The 18,642-nt window shown below is 41.6% G+C and overlaps 1 protein-coding gene across 2 annotated transcripts in view; it reads left to right on the forward strand.

The window, feature by feature from the left end:
* The window catches only part of LOC100744556 (acetylcholine receptor subunit alpha-like 1), a 149,212-nt gene that overhangs the window by 23,108 nt on the left and 107,462 nt on the right, over positions 1-18,642 (forward strand). The window lies entirely within an intron of this gene.

Genomic DNA, 18,642 nt, shown 5'->3' on the forward strand with positions numbered 1-18,642 from the left:
AAGGAAGGAAGAACAGCTTTGTGGACCCTGTCTACCCTTATCGCGGATTCCAGGCCATTGTCCAGGTCTACCGTGTATATAACTTGCACACCCTTTTTCGTTATGTTTTCTCCTTCTCTCTCTGGAACAAATAGCAAACGTCGGGGGATGCGTTTAGGAGGTTTAATGGTGGGGTGGAAATTACTACTAGGAATAACTTCCAGTTAGCTCGTGAAATGTCCTATTCGGTACGTGTATCATCACAGGCATTAGGTACCGCGTACATGAGCTGTAATTGAATCTTCCGCCCCATAATTGAACGATGGAACAAGAACGACTGATGGAATAATAACGAAGATTATCGTTCGGTGGCGCGTGCGGATTATTTTGTGGCTGCGAAAGCGATGGAAATTTGAAGCGGCCACGAAAAGGAAGGCAGCGGGATTTTTGCCGTTACCGACAGCTGACCCAGTGACACGCATCAGATTCGTTTCGCTCTGCTTGAAAACTCGACACAAAAATGCACCCGAAGATGCCATTGACGCGTCGTGAAAGTTTTATCGATTGTCGCGATTCCTCGTCGAAAAAAGCTCGTTTCTCTTTTGTCCGCGAATCTATCTTCCCTTTAACTTCCCACCATACCTTACTCTCTTGGGAAACGACCAATGATTAAATCTTATCATTTGCCTGCACTTCTATAAACATCCATTCTACGCATACCAATGGAACTCGTTGCATGAAAAGGGATGTGATTACACTCGAAACATTCGGAGGTGAAAGATTTGAACCTTTGGTAGTTGGATATCTCGGAATTATCAAAATGAAAACTTACAGGTGTCGGCTGTGTCCATTTGGAAGATAAATTTCAACGTTTCGCCAGCGTTGCAGGTAGGTTCATGCAGGGTCGAACGACACATCGATATAACTCTATATGTGTGTATTCTGTGTTACTAATAATAACGAGTCAGTAAGCTAGCTACAACGTCGGTGGAACGTCGAAATTTATCTTCTAAAAGTACACGACCTATAGCCTGGAAATATCGAAAGGGAGTATGAAAAGTCATAGCTTAAGTAGAAATATCGATTTCCAGAAAACATGATCGACTCAATGAAATGCCATTTTATTTCGGACAGTTCTGTCGATCGGACTGGAAACTAAAGATATATTCTTCGGTGGCGAACAGTTTCTAGCGGACCGCACGTTCTTCTGAATCGTTAAAATCGCAGAACGCGTCAAAACTTCGAGTAAATTCCTGGAAATCTCGAGCTAGAAGGATGTATTGTCTCTGATCACGGCCCTGATCAAACAGAGAAAGTTTCTCGTTATTCAGAAGTTCATTGGTTCCTCCTAACGAAACGTTTCTCTTTGTTTCGGTGTCGGGCTGAGTGCAGATTCTTCGGATACTCGATGTACCATTATAATTTCTACGCGTCGCAGTGGAAATCCGAGGGAGAAGCCAGGAGATGGGTTTGTGAAAACTCGAGCAACGTGACCCGATTCGCGAAGGCGCGTGAAAATCGTTCCCGTACGAATCACAGGGAGGCCAGGCTGCGACATTTCATCCGACGAGGACTTGACTTTTCGTCCTAATTTCGCATTAATCGATTTCCACTCGCGTACGTTGCATGCATGCGTTGATTGCAGTTAAAACGTGCACCCCGCGAGGCGTCAGCCTCGTCTCTTCTGTTTTCCACCTGCGTTCACCTGGCTCTCTATCTCTCCCCTCTTTCTCTCTCGCCCCTCTCCTCCAGCTTTATTGTAGTCTTTTTATCGCTGCCCCCTTGTTCCTTCCTTTTCGAATCGTAGTAAATCGAAGTCGGTCACAGCTGCGGCCAACGGCCGAAGGTTTTATCTTCCTCGACTTCCTAATGAAACTCGATTCCACCGTAGCGCACTGCAGCTCCACTAAATAATACTTAGCGGCCGGGTTTTTCTTCCGGCCGGAATTGAAATCGAGGAAAACCGTAGAAATAGGTCGCGAGGAATTTCCACTTTAGCCGAGCCGATTGCGAGTTTCGTTCGCACCGCGATCATTCTTTGTCCATTTCTAGGAATATTTAGCGGATACGTGACTGTTTGTGCCGAGCAGAAATATCGGTGAATTTCGTCGCGGTTCATTCATTCGTTTTAAGCAAGGTAATCGTTCGCGCTTATTTTCATATTGATTTCTCTGTATACGACCGACCGTTTTTAAGCTTTTTATTTTAATTGGCCCACGGCTGATAGGATCCGTAGTGGCACTTTTCACGAATACAGAGATGGTCTGAATTTAAAAGCCCGAAATGGCGTGTTAAAACTCATTAGAGTTGTAACTTGAGGAATAGGTAGTCAGATTTGTTTAGAATAATATTGTTATTGATACGAGTTCGAGTCAATTGGGAATTTCTTTTCATGCAAGAAGCGTGTTTCAAACGGGATAATCGAAAATGTAAATGTTTACGCGATATTATAACTATCAGTTTATAGGAGCTATCGAACTGGCCGCGTTGGGTTGCTTTCTCGGTCCACTAGGCAGGCAAGCGGTGTCGTTTGCAAAGTCCTTTCAAACTTGGTCCGCGATTCGTGTCTCGATTCACGCAGAAATGGCTTGCTAGCCGTTCGTAATGGGCAAAGTTAATCTGGAATTGTCTCTTTTCTTGCTGTCTAGCTGAACGATGGAGAACGATGTAGGAAACGAGCGATCCGCAATTTAGATGAGCGGAAAAAGTTTAGCAAATGCAAAAAGTTCGTGGAAAATATGGCATTGTTCGCGCATCACGTGCACCAAATACTCAGCCATAGCACGTAATTGTATTTAATTGTAGCGACGTATATACAAGTACACAAAGTACGTATAACAGAATATTTCAAACTTGAAGAAGATACAGTACTGATCATAGCAATCAGTGCTGACAAACATAGCCCGAAATATCGTTACTTTCAAAGTTATTGAAGTTTTCATTAGCTTGCGTATAACGCACGTATAAAAGCGAGTGGAGGAAAACTCTTCATGCGCGTGAAAGTTACAGCGATAAAGTGACCAAGTACATTCTTCTGCTACTATTACACAATGGTGTTATACTCGATAAGTTATACACTCGAGTAGCCATGCAACAAAGTCCTTTATATCGTTACAGGCGTACAGTTGAAAACGTCTTGTAATTCGGAAACCAGCAAGATTTGAACCCATATTTATATTAACACGTGCATATTTTTCTCGTTTTCGTGGATACTGCTTCTTTCGAGTTTGGCTCAAGCTCCTCCAAACATCCTGCGTAGTTAAGCGAAAATATCGAGATGAGTATCGAATGAAGGGGTACATCGAGCCTAACTTCGATACGACTAGCAATAGAAATGGATGGGTCAGTGAGATTTTCAGGTGTTCCCTTAATCTCGAACATCAATATTAGCAGGAAGCTTTAGACATAAGGCTTGATTAGTCGGGTATTCCACGTTTGCATCTTTTGGTTACAGTGGACTTCCCTATGGAGCATATCGTGGATATTGAGACGGTATTATCAGCTATGAATTGCACGATAGTTTCCATGCCCATCTCGGACCTCTCCCATTTGCACGATATCTCTGAATAATTTAACCGTTTATTTATAACTGATAATGTCAATATTGGCGAAATATTTACGTATCAACAACGGTAATCCATAAATGAATGAAATCAATATTAATTAATATTAATAGTCTTGTAGTATCTAGTAAATGATAAAACACAATACTGTTTTCTATTCCTTTAAACATCTCCAAATTTGCGAACATATCGTCTACGTGACGAAGTGATCCCTATAGCAGTTAAGGGTTAAATGTCGAAGCGACATCTTCGTGTAGCGTTTTCCATTTTCGTTATTCTCATTCTTCGCGCAGTTGCTGCAGCAATTTCTGCACTGCAATCTTTGTCCATCACCTCGAAGTTCCTTAACAGTTTCGAATCGCTGAGGAAATGCGTCTTCGTACGACTTTAGTCAGTTTTGTTTTTAGATCCCGCCCCCAGAAGATAACTTGAGTTGTTTCTTGTCGATCGACAAACATAATAGAGAGGTTAGGATCGTTTTGTGGCATCGAAGGAAGCCATCAACGACTGCAGCTAGCGCCACTTATCGCGAAATAGGTTTTCGATCAGGCGAAATAGCTTGCTGATATTTCTTTGATGTTTTATCAGGATTCTGAAGATTCCACACACATATTCATGGCTCGTAAACTTCACATCCGTTTCATCGAAGAAACGCAAAAATATTGGAGACACTCTGCTCGTGCAAAGTTTTGGCAGAAAGTGGCTGAAACTAATCGGCTGTTTCGGATATTTTCAAATATACGTTTTTAAAATGGGCGAATGATTACAGATCACAATATCTGTAACAGCGAGTACGTGTCAATTTTTATCCGCAACGAGTATACGTTTTCCCATTCGTATTTCTCCATATAATCGAATGAATTGATAAAACTTTCGCATGACAAAATTCGCTCGTCAGTATCGGGCGTTAGTTTCAACAACTTCCTACGGAATATCCTGTACAAGCCCAACGAGCTTCGAAACATAGAGGAAACGCAGGTGCAACTGGTCGTTGGAATAAAACAACGAATCATCAATTTCCAAGTTTCTTCTTTCGAATTAACCGTTCAATAAAAATCTCGTTTAGCGCGAGGCAGCATTTTTTCCGTCATTCATCTTCGCCGCTTATTGTATTTCCGAGCCGGCAAGTCTGAAATGAAATTCTTGCCAGGAGGTTTCCTTCCGTGTTTTCTCTACCGTCCAACTTCCACGAGTTCATGTCGCTAACAGCGAAACGATCCATTTCGCGAAATCATTTTCCGCAATACATTTGTCGAATACGTGATACTCGATAGTGTCCAAAGTGATTCGACGCGAATGTTGAAAATGTATCGTCGCACGAACCAGCCATTGTTTCGCGTTTCGACGAGCACGCGACACTCACGCGTATTATATTATGCTGGCGAAGCAAGATAAGAAAAGTGGAAGTCACAGCACACGGTGGAGAAACACGTTAAAAACGTTCAGCGCGATCGTCGAGGATCATTGAAATCGCAACTGCTTTCAGCCCAGTGACGATGAACGTTACGCGTCGATTACTCGTTCCCGGCTTGCCAAACGTTTGTCTTGGCGCCTGTGTGAGAACGTACGAACGACGAAACGTTTCCCCGATTTTCTATTCTTCTCTTAAGTATCGCGTTTTTCTTGTAACGTTTACATCGTGCCTTCTATCGCGCGAAGATTGTTGCCTTTACGAGCAACGTACTGAATATAAACTTAAGAACGCCACAGGTTCTTCCTTTGCGAGTGGAAACGTATTGCCTGTGAAGATGCAGGAGATGTAGTTTGCTTCTGAGTATCAATAAAATAAAATTCCCTTCGCGAGATGGTAAATATTATCATCGAGGTTGCCGAGGTTTCTTCGGTCTTTGACTATCGGCGACGATAAAAGCGTGTCGGCGCAGGCAAGAGGGCAATATCGACGACACGGTATTATTTCTGACGACATTTTTCTGCTAGAAATCACCGATAACCGCACCGATCCGGAATTGAAACACATGAACAAGTTAGGGGGCACTAAACTGATTCTGTAACGCAGCGCTGATAACGATACCGTTGTTCCGCATGTCCGGACTGATATAGTGTGTCCGAGAAGCTTTGTGTAACGTGGTAACGGTTACGTTTGACGAGCAGTTGCAGAGAAGCGAAGAGAATACGCGACCACCTGCCTAAGTACCGTGGCTGTGTTTCTGCGTTGCCTTTAGGAAGGCGCAATTACGTTTTCAGAAAACTCGGCAATGATATTACTAACCGTTTGCTGAAATTCTTTCTGTGGAAATTAGCTTGGGCCTTGAGTATGTCGTGGTGAGAGTCGCAACGGTATCGGTTAATTGCATTGTCCCTTACCGCCAACGACGCAGCTGTAATTTTCTCCAAGTGTTTTCGTCCAAATGAAAGGATAGTTTAAGAAAGTATGTAGTACAACGTGGCCCGCGTCGTTTCCCTCTCTTACGTTAATCTGTGTTCCACGAAATTAGATATTTCAGCTATGCACCCCTTTTACAGATCTACGTTATTCCATTGTGATGTTCCATGCGACTCGATAACTTTCGTCGCGGTTTCTGAGTATGTTAACGTTTCTCAATTCTCTTGTATTATATTTGGTGCAACTTAATGGCGTGCGTGGATTTTGTTGATTGAAATTGTGAGACGACAGATGAGTCAATTCGATGTTCAATTTTGTGTTTAAGCAACCAAAATGTTTACGGTTGATGAGCAGACCGAGAAAAATGAGATTTCTTCTATCGTCTTTGTTCTTCGCTCAATTCAAATTTATTTTAATATCGTACTAGTCAGTAAACGAATCTAATCTCATGTAAATTTCTGCATAGGCAGAAACGTAAGCACAAATGTTTATTATGTAGAAAATAATATTTAATATACAGCATAAGCATAGACAATACAAAATAGCACGCTATTTATTTTACTTGCGTTCAGAAGCTCTATGAAAATTCGTTTCTCATGTGATTTTTATCGTTTCGTAACATCGTCCAACGCAAAGTCCAACTTTGTTCTCAAAATGTGAAGTTGTTACGTATTTTCATTTACGTTTATCTCTTACAGATAGAGTTGCCGACAAGCGATTCCCTCATTTTCAACTCGATTAGAATCTTAATATTACTCGTTTACGATTGCCCTGTTTCACGAAATTACCGTCTGTTGACGACTGCCATATTCAAAGTGTTGAAATCATTCGCAGTAACAGTATAACCGAATACTCGCGTTGAAAGAAGGTTCGTGTCCACGCGTTATAGGAAAACGCGTCGCGAGATGTTTGCTGTGTTTGAAAGTAATTTTCGTGGTGGTCAGAGGGCAAATGGCATTACGAGCTAAGTATACTATCAAGAATTTTCTACTCGCCGGCAGTTACAACGTTGACGGCGTGGCTAGATAGGCGTTGTTGCATGTACTTTATAGCCGCGAGCGACAGATTTAGTTTGCGCAATAATGTTGCTTTTACGCGGTGTCACCGAGAAGCTCGCGGCACAAGGACGTATCCTAAATTTAATATAAACTCGCGCTATTGTTCGCCGCGAACTTTTATGCGTGACAATCGGCCCAACGATTTATTAAAGCAATGTTATACGCCACTCTCGGCGGTTAACAAGAAGAAAAATTCGCGGATAATGCGGCCGGAATCGACGTTTCCGTTTGTTACCAGTTTCCACTTGCAGTAAAAAGCCGAACTGCTTCCTCGCGATTATTTCATTCAGTTTTTGCGTGTTATTTACATTCTCGTCTGTTTCCTACGCTTTCAGCCTGTTTATTTACATTTTTATTCCTATTTATTATCATTTGCTCAGTCACATCTTTCGCTCGTTCATTTATTCACAGTTTTCGGTGATACGGTTATGCGATACAACTGAAAATTGCAGACTATGAGTGAGAAACAGTGTGCGATGCTGTGCAAAAGTGTCGAGTCATTTACGATAACGATCTTGTATTTATATTTTTTAGTGTTACGCAGGTTTTTCACATATGTGGAACGATCTATAGTAAGGTACGACAAGGAAGAAAGCGAAAAAGGAAGACTTTTTCGTAAATTAAACAGTTTCGACGAATCGTTGGTCCTTGAAGACTGTACATGGTTGAGGAGATGTAACACTTGTATCGCGCTCGTCATTCAAGTGGCTTCAAAGTTCGAACAGTTTCCGTTAGTCGAAATAAACGCGCCACGGGTTGCGATCCATGCGAGTTTGTTGAATAATTGAAGCATCGGTGAAAGGAGGAAACAGCAAATGTGATCCTTAGCTTTGTTACAGTGACGCAAGGCAAATTAATAAAGTGGCTACTTTAAACGACGATGCTTCGATATGCGATGAAAATAGAGCGCGACAGCACCTCTGATCATTTTAATGAGCTGCCGGCGACGGGAACTGTCTAGACATCGTGGCCAAAGATAGTAATGAAGTACCGCTTCTTTTGATCTGTCGATCCTGTCGAACGTAAAGTTTGCTCATTTAAGACGGTTCGATACCAAACGGTATATAAAATTCACATGGATTGGGAAAAGCGGTGACTGATTTAGCGCTGCGATTGGCATATTCTCAAATTAATGAATCGATTTCTCATCAGTAGTACGTGAGGATTCTGGAAAATATTTTTAAAATCCGCTCGAAAATATCGGGGAAAATCAACTCTGTACGGCAAATGATAAAAAATAAACTTCCACTAAGTTGAATTTTACATTATACTTGAAGCAGTAATTTTTCTTCTTGATCTCCCGATTAGCTCGACGTAACGAGTAGTCGAGCGAAAAGAAAAGACGAAGGAACTCTCCATTAATTTCACCATGAGTGATCCTTTTACATTCGCGCCTGTTTCATCACGAGATTACGCTGTGAGGATTAATTTCAATTTAACACACTTTCGTCTCCGGTTCAGTTGTTCGCTCTTCACCATCGTTATCGCGCGTATTCGCTCGTTAGGCGCGTCGACAGAATTACTAGCTGACCACGATGGCTGACTGAACCGCGAGAGTCGCTAATTCCTCGCTATTCGCAGCTTCTGTCGCCATATAGGCTGCTTTATATAACGAATACCGTACAGCCTACGTTCAGAACACTCGATTCTTTTAATCTAACGAATTCGTCGTACTCGTTTAACGGATGAGCCATAAATCCTTACTGATCGAATATTATTCTTTTTCCATTTGTATGACTGGTGCGGGAACTTCAATTTCACAATTCCGAACAGTAGTTGTAAAACGGTCTGTTGTACAAATTTCTGTCAGTCGAGCTCTTCCCGTTTCTCCATTTCTCGCAGGGTTTTCTTCTTTTTCATCTGTTTCCAAGGCAGTTCTCCGTCCGTTCTCTTGCTTCGCGCACCAGCTCCCGCTTTGCATAATTTCTATCGTTACAAGTGGAACACAGAGGTGCACGTATCTGCCACACGTTGGCGCATTTTGCCCCAGCTACGTGTATATTGTACGCGCACCTTCGTTCTCCGGCGTTTCGTTGTGGCGGAGTAAATTGGCACGAAGACGGAGAGAACGCGTTGGTACGCGATTCGCATGCGGCTGTCCTTCAACATTCGCATACTTATTAGCGAGCAAATACGAGTTAACGTGCCGACCGCTTTGCTTATTCGTTTTCACGACGTTTGACGTATGTTTGAGAAACATAACAAAGTTCGTGAGAAACGATACTATTCGATAACGTAGCATCCGTTCACGTTCTCCGTGAAATACGCTTAGAACGTAGGCGACGAAACTTTATTCGTAACGACGCCTGTTTCCTATATCTTAGCAGCGTGAAAGATATTTTAACACCCAAGTCTTCTTCGGATTACTCAATTTAGGTGAAACGTACGCGAAATTGTATATTCAACGCTCCACGTATATACGTAATTTTTTGGTTTATAAAACATAATGATATAGACATAAACGAATTAAAAGTATCACGTATGCATGTGAAGTACAATTAAACACAAAGTGGTTTTACCGTGAAAACAACCAATTACATCATCGCTGTCTTTTTACTGAAATTTATATACTTAAATTTTAACCTGATAACTGCTTAAACAACAGATATTCTAATTATGTATATACATGCACGTTTCTTGCAATTATTATGATATAGGTGTTAAGGAACACTTAGATTTTGAAAATTTATGGTCTAAAACGCAAAGGATGTACTCGGACTGATTGTAGGAGTGTAGAAGGGTGCAGATGTAGAGGAGATGACAATTTGGTTTCCACTAAATTCCAATTAACTACTAATAGGATTCGTCGTATAATTTGTAATGAAATTTACAGGGATCCGAACAGTGCAAACATTGGATTCATTTTCTCTGGTTTAATCGATACAGCTGCTGTCCTAAAAAAGAATTTAGGTTGTCCGAAGGTATTGCGCGCGGAATTTGGTGGGAGCTCATCTATCATTTCCGTTTACCGATTTGCGAAACTTCGGTTCATGGTGTAACACGCGAGACAGGATTTGTAGTTATTTAATTTATCGGAAATTAATTAGATTCGCCTAGCTTGCCCGACGTTGCCCCATATCTATCTCTGATCCTCGATTTAAACTGTATTTCAAGCGATTAAACTTGAATCCTCAGTCTAGCGTAAACGCTTGTACTTCGTAATTTATCATACCGATAGAATAGTTGCTTTCTAAAAAGTCCAGACCTATCGAGATTCGAACGGAATGTTCTCGGAACATTGTCACAGTCGTACAATATTTGTTTAATTAAATCGTTATTTTATCCATCCGTAATATCTTTTCCATTTTCCACAATTTAAGGGGCGATTCTTGACGTCGAAATAAGACGAAATTCAGGAATAAAATTTAATGTTCAATGTACAATTTCATTTGCAAAACGTCACGCGGGATTGTTTATATCTCCGAATACCGTGGACTTCTTCTCTGCGACTAGTAAAAGGTAAGCTGCTGCCCATGTGACGTTCGAATTGAGGATCACTGTGCGCCCCGCTGCTTAGGCTGACCTCCTTTCATTCGTGTAAGGAGGTTTGCTCGCGCGCAGGAGTATTTTGGCCGATGTTTAATTGTCAATAGCTAAAGACCGAAAACGCAATTTTTTATTCTTGATTTTCGTCTTATTTCGGTGCTAAGAATCGCCCCTTAAATTTTTGAAAATCTGTAGCCGAGCATTCTGTATATAAGAGTTTCAGGATTAAAAAATGACGCACGTTGTTTTATGCAATGGTATCTTTACAGGTAGAGGTTTAAATATCATGTAAGTTTCAATACGCAGCTCAGTGCTTTTATCAAAATTCGCTATTTTCGTGCAGCGATGATTACAATTAAATAGCTCTTTCTTTTTGCATTCCTGATTTGCTCGTTTATCGAAGCATTTGCCGCACGATAGTTAGAATGCACCGTAATGGTGACTAGACCATCGTGAAATAAAGCAATAGAAACGAAGCGAGGTAGACCGATGCGACGCCACCACTAGCTGACCGCAGTAATTTAACAAACTGCAAGGAGAGAGCCAATGGTAACCTAGCGAGTGCAGTTTGTAATGGAAACCACTGGACAATGAGACATGTGGTCTGTTGGAAATTCAATATGTAATCATCGAAGCGAACCAAGAACGCCGGTTTCCAATTGTTCCAAGTATTATTCGAGGTTTGCGCTCCATCGAGGAGAAATATCGAATGTATTTTTCTTATAACCTATTCGCGAAGACGTAAGAGTTGTTTCGTCCTATTCGTGGTTCAATGAACTACGGTTTAAACGCGAAACGAAATATTCCATAGATGGGAAATTCTGCTGGCTGTTATTTTCCGCGATACACTACAAAATACTCGTGCAAAGGATTTCCCTGGGAAGCCATTAATTTGCATCCTAATCGAGAAAATCATTACTTTCACCGGGGTATGTCCCATTTACAAAGTAAACAGATTAACCCTGCCATGAATATTTAGTTTTAATGTTAATCTTTAATTAATATTAATGCGCTGTGTTATCAAATATTAGGATTGCTCAAACTTTCAGATCAAATTACGCTAGTTATGGACGCACTATGTATCTAGCCCAGGAACGCTCGTGAATTTCTTTTCCCATTTCCTTTTAATTCCTTTTACCCAGCTTAAACCGCTTCAACTTTCTTCACACTTTTCAGAGTATACTTTTCTCCTTCCAACATTATCATGTCGTAAATGTTCGTTACACTGATTGTACGTTGATCTCGTTCGCTGCGCTGAGAAACGTTTAATAGTCGGAGTCGATGATTGTTCGTGAAAAACTTTCACCTGCCTGGTATGCGACAATCGACGTGTTAATTAAAATCCCCTTCTCTACTACTTTGTTACTTAGTCGATGGGTTCACAGCTTTTTTTATCCAATCCGAACAATTCGCTATTACTCTATCTATATCTATCGCCTTTGTTTAATCTCGTCATCGATCGCACGATTCATTCACGATTGCATAAAGTCGACGCTCTTCGAGAAGAATTACATATCTGATCAATAACGAAACAAACATCTTAACTGGTTCTGTAGGGTTCTCGAGTAACTCAGATATTACAAATGTTGTCATAATTGCACTCTCAAGTGATCAAGTCTCTTAATAATCACAGATTCGATCCAAATTTATAATTACAACTCATAATTATTATTATAAATTAGATTTCTAGTTTTTTTTATTGAAATATCTCATAATCTCCACGAATGGTCAATGCGTTTTCATTTCACAGTACCGATCAAGAGTTAATAATGGAGCTGATATGTTTCCTAGATCTGAAACTTCGCTTGCACGATCCGTAATTCACCTTATCTTCAAGTAACTTACACGGTTATACGTGAACATCGACGATATCGTTGAGTCGTGCTACTGGAGCTTCTGAGAAACGACGATTTATACCACTGTTCTAGCTGTTTTACTATGTTCATTCTTTTCGAAGCGATTTTATCGTAATTATTTAAGAGTTCACTACATATTCCTAGGGAATCTGGCTGACTGTAGGGTGGCAACTCTTGTTATACGTTTCATCCATGTACGAACGTGGTCTGGATGCCTGAAATGAATCCGCTATCTCGTCGGCGGCTCGGCATACGTCTTCTTAAAGGCAAATTGCTCGGAGATCGCGTCACTGTACGGTGTTCCAGTTATAAATAACGTGGGTACGTGAGTAACCTGCCGAAAAAGGTAGTTTTGCGCGGGCAATCTCTTCGTTTTCTTTCTTCCCTTTATCTCTTCTTCTTATTATTCCTTCACAAGTCAGTGCTCGTTGCCCCGACTCTATTCACTCCACATGCGAACCAGGCGAGTCCACAAATTGCCTGCAATCGCCATATCGCGAGTTTGTGCCACGATATCGAGCTTCAAACCGGAATGAACGAAACTTTTAGCCAGTAGCGTATATTCGGCCATACAGCTAAATCGAACAACGCACGACCGTGAAACTATAAATCAGCCACAAACTCGAGGTTCTAAAAATCTTACATGCTAGCCATCCCAATAAAACTTCATTTACGCCAAAATTTATTCTTCTTTCCTTGCTTCGAGTACGCTTGCAAGAATATCAGCTCTAATGGAAATGAGAAAAGACACAAATTATTAATATATATACGTGTAACATTTAGATTGTACAAAAACGGTGAAAAATATCGAAAGTTTTGAGCGATCTTAATTCGATGGCCAGCAACTGTACATTGGACCAAACGTAAAATAGTAAATCATCCATCATCTCGTCATATTAATTGATAAAGCTAATAGCTTTCACGATATTAAGTTACCGTGAGCGGATTGAGCAATTCGTGAAATGTTAGCATACAAACCGCGACGCGAGTTACCGAATCATATGTGAACAGTGTACACATACGCGCTGGACAAACAGTATGCGCGCTAGTGAATTTGCTCGCGTGGCCAATCGAAGGCAGGCGGAGAAAATATTGTAATGGACGTGAACGGTGCCAATAAATCGGCTCGTGAATCGTCGACTAATGACGAGTTGGTCTCGTAATAGTACCACGATATTACACTGTCTCGTCGATAACGAGCAATATTTCAATGTATCGGCCGTTATTGCCACCTGAAGTGACGGCCGTGATTGTAAATCACTAAACGCGATTACGTGGCTCGTACGATTCCTGCTGGTATGCCAGGTATCGTTAATAAAGATTCTTTCGAGCGATACGACGAACACGAAGCATCGTTTCCCCCCCTCGTAAAATTCGGTAAAGTCTTGTTAAGGTCCTCGAACTTTTATGTCCCAATCTCGATCTCATTTCAATGGACAAGGAGATTCTTCGTGTTCTAACAAAATTGCATTAACAATTCTACTGCTGGAACGCAGTTAGAGGAACGAGGCCTAAGCTCCTGTGTACTATATTTCCTGCATTTTATATATTTTTGTGTGTTACATTTTTTTATGAGCGCACAAATCTGATAGTTTATTAATCCTGAAATATTTATCGAGAAATTCAGGATTAGGAGAAAAATAACTCAAAGAGAACGCAGCAGAGTTAAAGCTGCAATTACCCGAAGCTTCGTTGCTGTGTACTAGAACTCGCCTTATTTTCTCTGGGTAATTGGCTGCGTATCGCCTGCAAATTGTTACAAAAGAGAGTTGATTCTCGACACATAAAAATGCAAGTGGCGAGATAATTTAGCAGAAGCGGAACGCGAGCTTGCGAAGCACGCGGATACCGTTCTCCATTGTCGAGTATTTTTCACGTACGTTCCATTTCGTCTCTGTGTATAACCAGATATTCGGACGAAACAGATTCGAAAATAGACAAAATTAACAAGATTGCCAGACGTGTATACGAGCGTTACGATTCGACTAATTTTCTTGGAACGTTTTTCCAACGCGAACGTGCCAAGTTGGATGAACCGGATTAAATTGTTATCAAGGAATGCTGGAAAGTACATGGACAAACGAACGGTAGGTATATCGCGGAGGATCGAATCGGATTCGCTAGAAAAACTTTGGAAATGAACTCCACCAAGTGGGGATTTATCGTGACGGTCTGTTCCCGAAAATTACTAGGGCCGAACTGGTCGATGGGAAGAGAAACGAGCTAAGGGATTTTCCACGAGGGTTGGACGGTAAGAGCGTTTTCTGGTGATTAGAGTTCGACCAACCGAAGCAACCGGCTCAACTCCAATAAAAAACAAGAAGAGTTTGGCTGAGCTGTCGGTTGGATACATGCGCATACGTACAGGGTGTCTTCGTTGGTCGTATGCTAACTAAAATCTTCGATTCTTCGAATTAAACAAGATATTGAGAACGTCGACCATTATGGCCTACGAATAATACTTGCTGCAAACAATTCTGAAAACAACGCGCTGTATTTTAAAGCTACAGAGAGACACGATTGTCACAGCAGCGTAGGCGGAAGCGTCTGGTCAAAGTCGGTCCGTTTCCACTTAAACTCTGCTGTTCGTTTCACAAATGTTTTATATTCTTGTATATTCTTATTTATGTATATTCTTCCGTACTATTATATGTGAAACGTAGCGAGGTGAGTGTAAAGGATTAACGGACAGAGGATTTGTCTGGCATCGCTAAATACTGAAATAACGTTTCGCGGAATCAAGATCCGACGAGGATAAACGGCGACGTTTTCATCGATACTCGTAACGTTCGTTTCAATCGGCGTCTTTCCGCCGTTGTGAAAAACTGCAGGAAATATTTCACGACCAGAGACACCCAGTAGATCCAAGTAACCGTGGTGGATTTATCGATAGGTTGAGCTCACATTAAGACTCGTTCGCCGGCATGGGAAAAGAGTAAAATACGACAGCCGGCGTGTATCGATCGGTCGAGGAATCCAGCAGGCAATCAACCGTGTGCCGTAGAAACGGCACAGTTGTTAATTGTTGCTGCGGCCTGTCTGCGGAATGGGCATCGGCAACCGTTCTAAGATTTATTCTCGGTTCGGCCGCGTATCAGGCTCGTTTCGCGTAATCTTTTAATCCGTTTAAACCGTTCGAGACCAGTTCAACCCGTTTCGTCGGATACACTGCGATTTTCGTTCAAGATTCTCACGGGTTACGTACGAACGCAGTTTCAGTTTCAGTTTCAGTCGAACGGTAAATTCAAGCTGGACGAAATTCAAACTGAATCTCGTTTTGCCATTCAAGTTATATTTATAATTCACGCAGCGTTTGTCGCAAACGGAGTCGAAACGAGTAGTTCGCCGCTAAATGCGATTTTCAAAGTCTTTGACTTTCGTTCCCTTTTTGATTAAATTTGACAGAAATTACATCAGCGAGTATCGCATGAAAAGTAACCGCTGGTGAACGTGAATGTCGCGAAAAAATTATTCACCGGCTGTTATAAGACGTTGTATAGAAAAAAAATTCACAGGCGAACATTCAGAACTCGATGTTTCGCTAGACGTTTTCAACGCTTTACTTTGCGTGCGTTAACGTTTTGCTTGGGCGAAACTCTCTCCTTCCCGTAGTCGTTAATTCTTCCTCGATACAGTTTCCTGTGCACGTTCATTCGGTCGCTGTACTTGCCTCGTCCCTGTCTTTCCGGTGTGGAAACTACGACATACTGAAAATCTGCCTCGCTCACGAGTTCTGCATCTGCTATGCAGAAGTTTTCCTTAATACGACTATTTTACGGACTAGTGCCTTTCAATTAAACGCCGTGGCCTGTCTCTGAATGTTTGCTCTTTTCACGCGGTCGAAAGACGCGCATCTCCTTGGGCGGACTTCTTTCATTCGTTGCCCTCGCGTCCTGTTCAAAAATACCGATGCCACTGAGTAGACAATTGAGACTTGCGTCGAAGTGCCCGTGTCGTAAACCGGCCGCGATCCATTAACCACGCGGATCCTCCTTGCGGCGCGTGAAAGGAGACGAAGCTTAGGGAACAAGAAGCTTTTGAATCGAGCTCTTGTATGATCACAGTCGCTTGTTCAACGGACTCTTTCAGGCTCGCTCGCTAATTTGCCGTATTAAAAAAAAAGAAGGGGAAAAGAACAGGGAGAAAAAGATAGAGGGAGAAACGGTGGAAGAAAGAAAGCGAAGGAAAAGAAAGAGAAGGTAGAGAAGCCGTGTGTCATTAAGCTACGCTGCTTAATTGGGTTAATGAGGCGATGGACTCGGCGCACAAAATGATAGGCAGCCGTTATTCGAAAGACCCGCTGCTCCGGAAAATTCATTAAGTAAAGTCTCCGCCCACGATGCTGTAAACGCGATGTGTTCCTCCCTGCTACGTTCTTTTCACCCGAATTCCGTCAATTCGTGAGCTAAAGATCGTAACTGAGATCGTCGGTCAATTTTTAGGCGAAGGAGAGGAACGACAGGTATTCTCGACGTTTGCACACGATACTCGAATGAGTTTCACGGTGGCATTAAAATCTTAGGAAGAACAAGACATCGATAAGATGGAAAATAGAGTGTGGAAGTTGGCATGACGCAACGAATACGATTTTACCATATCCAGGTTTCGAGCCTCGGTTTAAATAACGTACCGCATAGAAGCTTGTATTTTTGAACGAGAAGTGGCGCTTCTTTCGAATTTGATTCGAAGAATGAAATTTCACATCGGAACGTTTGCTTTTGAGAGCGAGAAAGCATGGAAAAAATATGTTCGTAGAAAACAAAAGTCGAGTATCATTTTCTCTTTCTCATAGAAGAAACTGTACTTGTGTCGGGAAAATACGCTTCTGGCGTACATTTGACAAGGCTGAAAATCCTCTGCTAGCGTATTCGAGCGCGTTCGACGATACAGCGCGCGTGTACGCGCGCAGACGTTGAGGACCGTTGAAATATCTTTCGCCGGATATGCTGCGCGTCAGTTGCAAAGCCGATATTTCAGTGGTGCCGCATATAAACACGAGTAAAAGGACCATTTCACGCCCCCGCCCTCCCGACTGCACCACGGATCCACCGAATTTTGATTCCTATCGCCTAAAGTCACTTGCAGCGGTCTTTAAATCTCGACGCTGCAGGATTTTTCACCGTTTCACCGTGCGAATTGTTTGGAAATTCCTGCTTCTCTCCTGATACTCGTTCGCTCTTTTCAAACGACCGCATTTCGGTGTCTAGATCTTTCCTAATTTCCTGGAATTTTAGATAACTCGAAAGAAACGGACTGTGTTTAAAAAGACGACGCTCGACGAAAAGATATTCGAACGTTTGTCAGATATCGTGGCAACCGTTGACCAACGTCGCTGCGTTTGACAGCAGACGGCCTGAACATTGAACGTTCTCGAGCTCGTTGTCAGGTTGCATTGCGTTTGATGTACGATTGGACAATTTGCGCGAATAATTAAGGTGCTTGTAGCGTAGATCGATTTTGTTACAATTTCTTTGAAACTTTGATCATCCTTTCTTCCTTATTATTTCCTGTATTATCCGTGTACGATTCAATCTTTAAAGAGCCATAACTTTATCGTACTGGACGTATACATTTTCCAAGTTGAAAGTTTCAACGCATAATCCCTGTGGAAAGCCGCCGCAGAAATGACTGTTTGATTAATCGCGGAAAAACTATTCTTACGGAGTTGTTGAAAAATGAATACGTTGTGTAAAATGACTAGAAGAATCTTTTTTTTTGTCTTTAAAATTCAGCTTCGACCACACGGTTTTCGAATAAAAGCTTTCATTTAGAAAATGTCAAATACATAACGTCGATAATTCCAGCGTTCTTCACCATTTCTGAATCCTTTGATAGCGTGCGCTAAAGTACAGACAGCTAAGAAATTTCTTTGTATGGAGAGAATGTGGGACATGCGTGAGGAATATGGTGCCGAGTCCCAGTGTGTTTTACTTCCGAGGGATATTTTCGTGCTAGAAATGCCATAAACGTGTGCATAGATATCTCTGTATAAACGTAATCTGCGTCAACATAAATTAAATGGAAATTTCAAAAATATATTTATCTGTTTTGTTTGACTTTTTCGACTCTGCTAGGATGTACCATAGTATTAGGTTGTCCGGAAAGTGTCTTTCTTTTACAGACATGTCTTTTACAACATCGCATCTGTATACAAACATGAAACTTAATCTGTCGAACGTTGTGATCTTTATTTTGATAGAACAAAATGGATCATACGTAATTCGATAAAATAATATAAAACGAAAAATGTTGTACATTCATTAATTCCTTATAAAATTAAAGAAACTTTTCGGACGACCTTATATATCGACTCGGTGAATTTTTCTTCTTCGCATGCGTGAAACGTTTTCCGGTCC

The sequence above is a fragment of the Bombus impatiens genome, unplaced genomic scaffold (genome assembly GCF_000188095.3).
Source record: "Bombus impatiens unplaced genomic scaffold, BIMP_2.2 scf_0080, whole genome shotgun sequence".
Classification (NCBI taxonomy): Eukaryota; Metazoa; Arthropoda; class Insecta; order Hymenoptera; family Apidae; genus Bombus; species Bombus impatiens.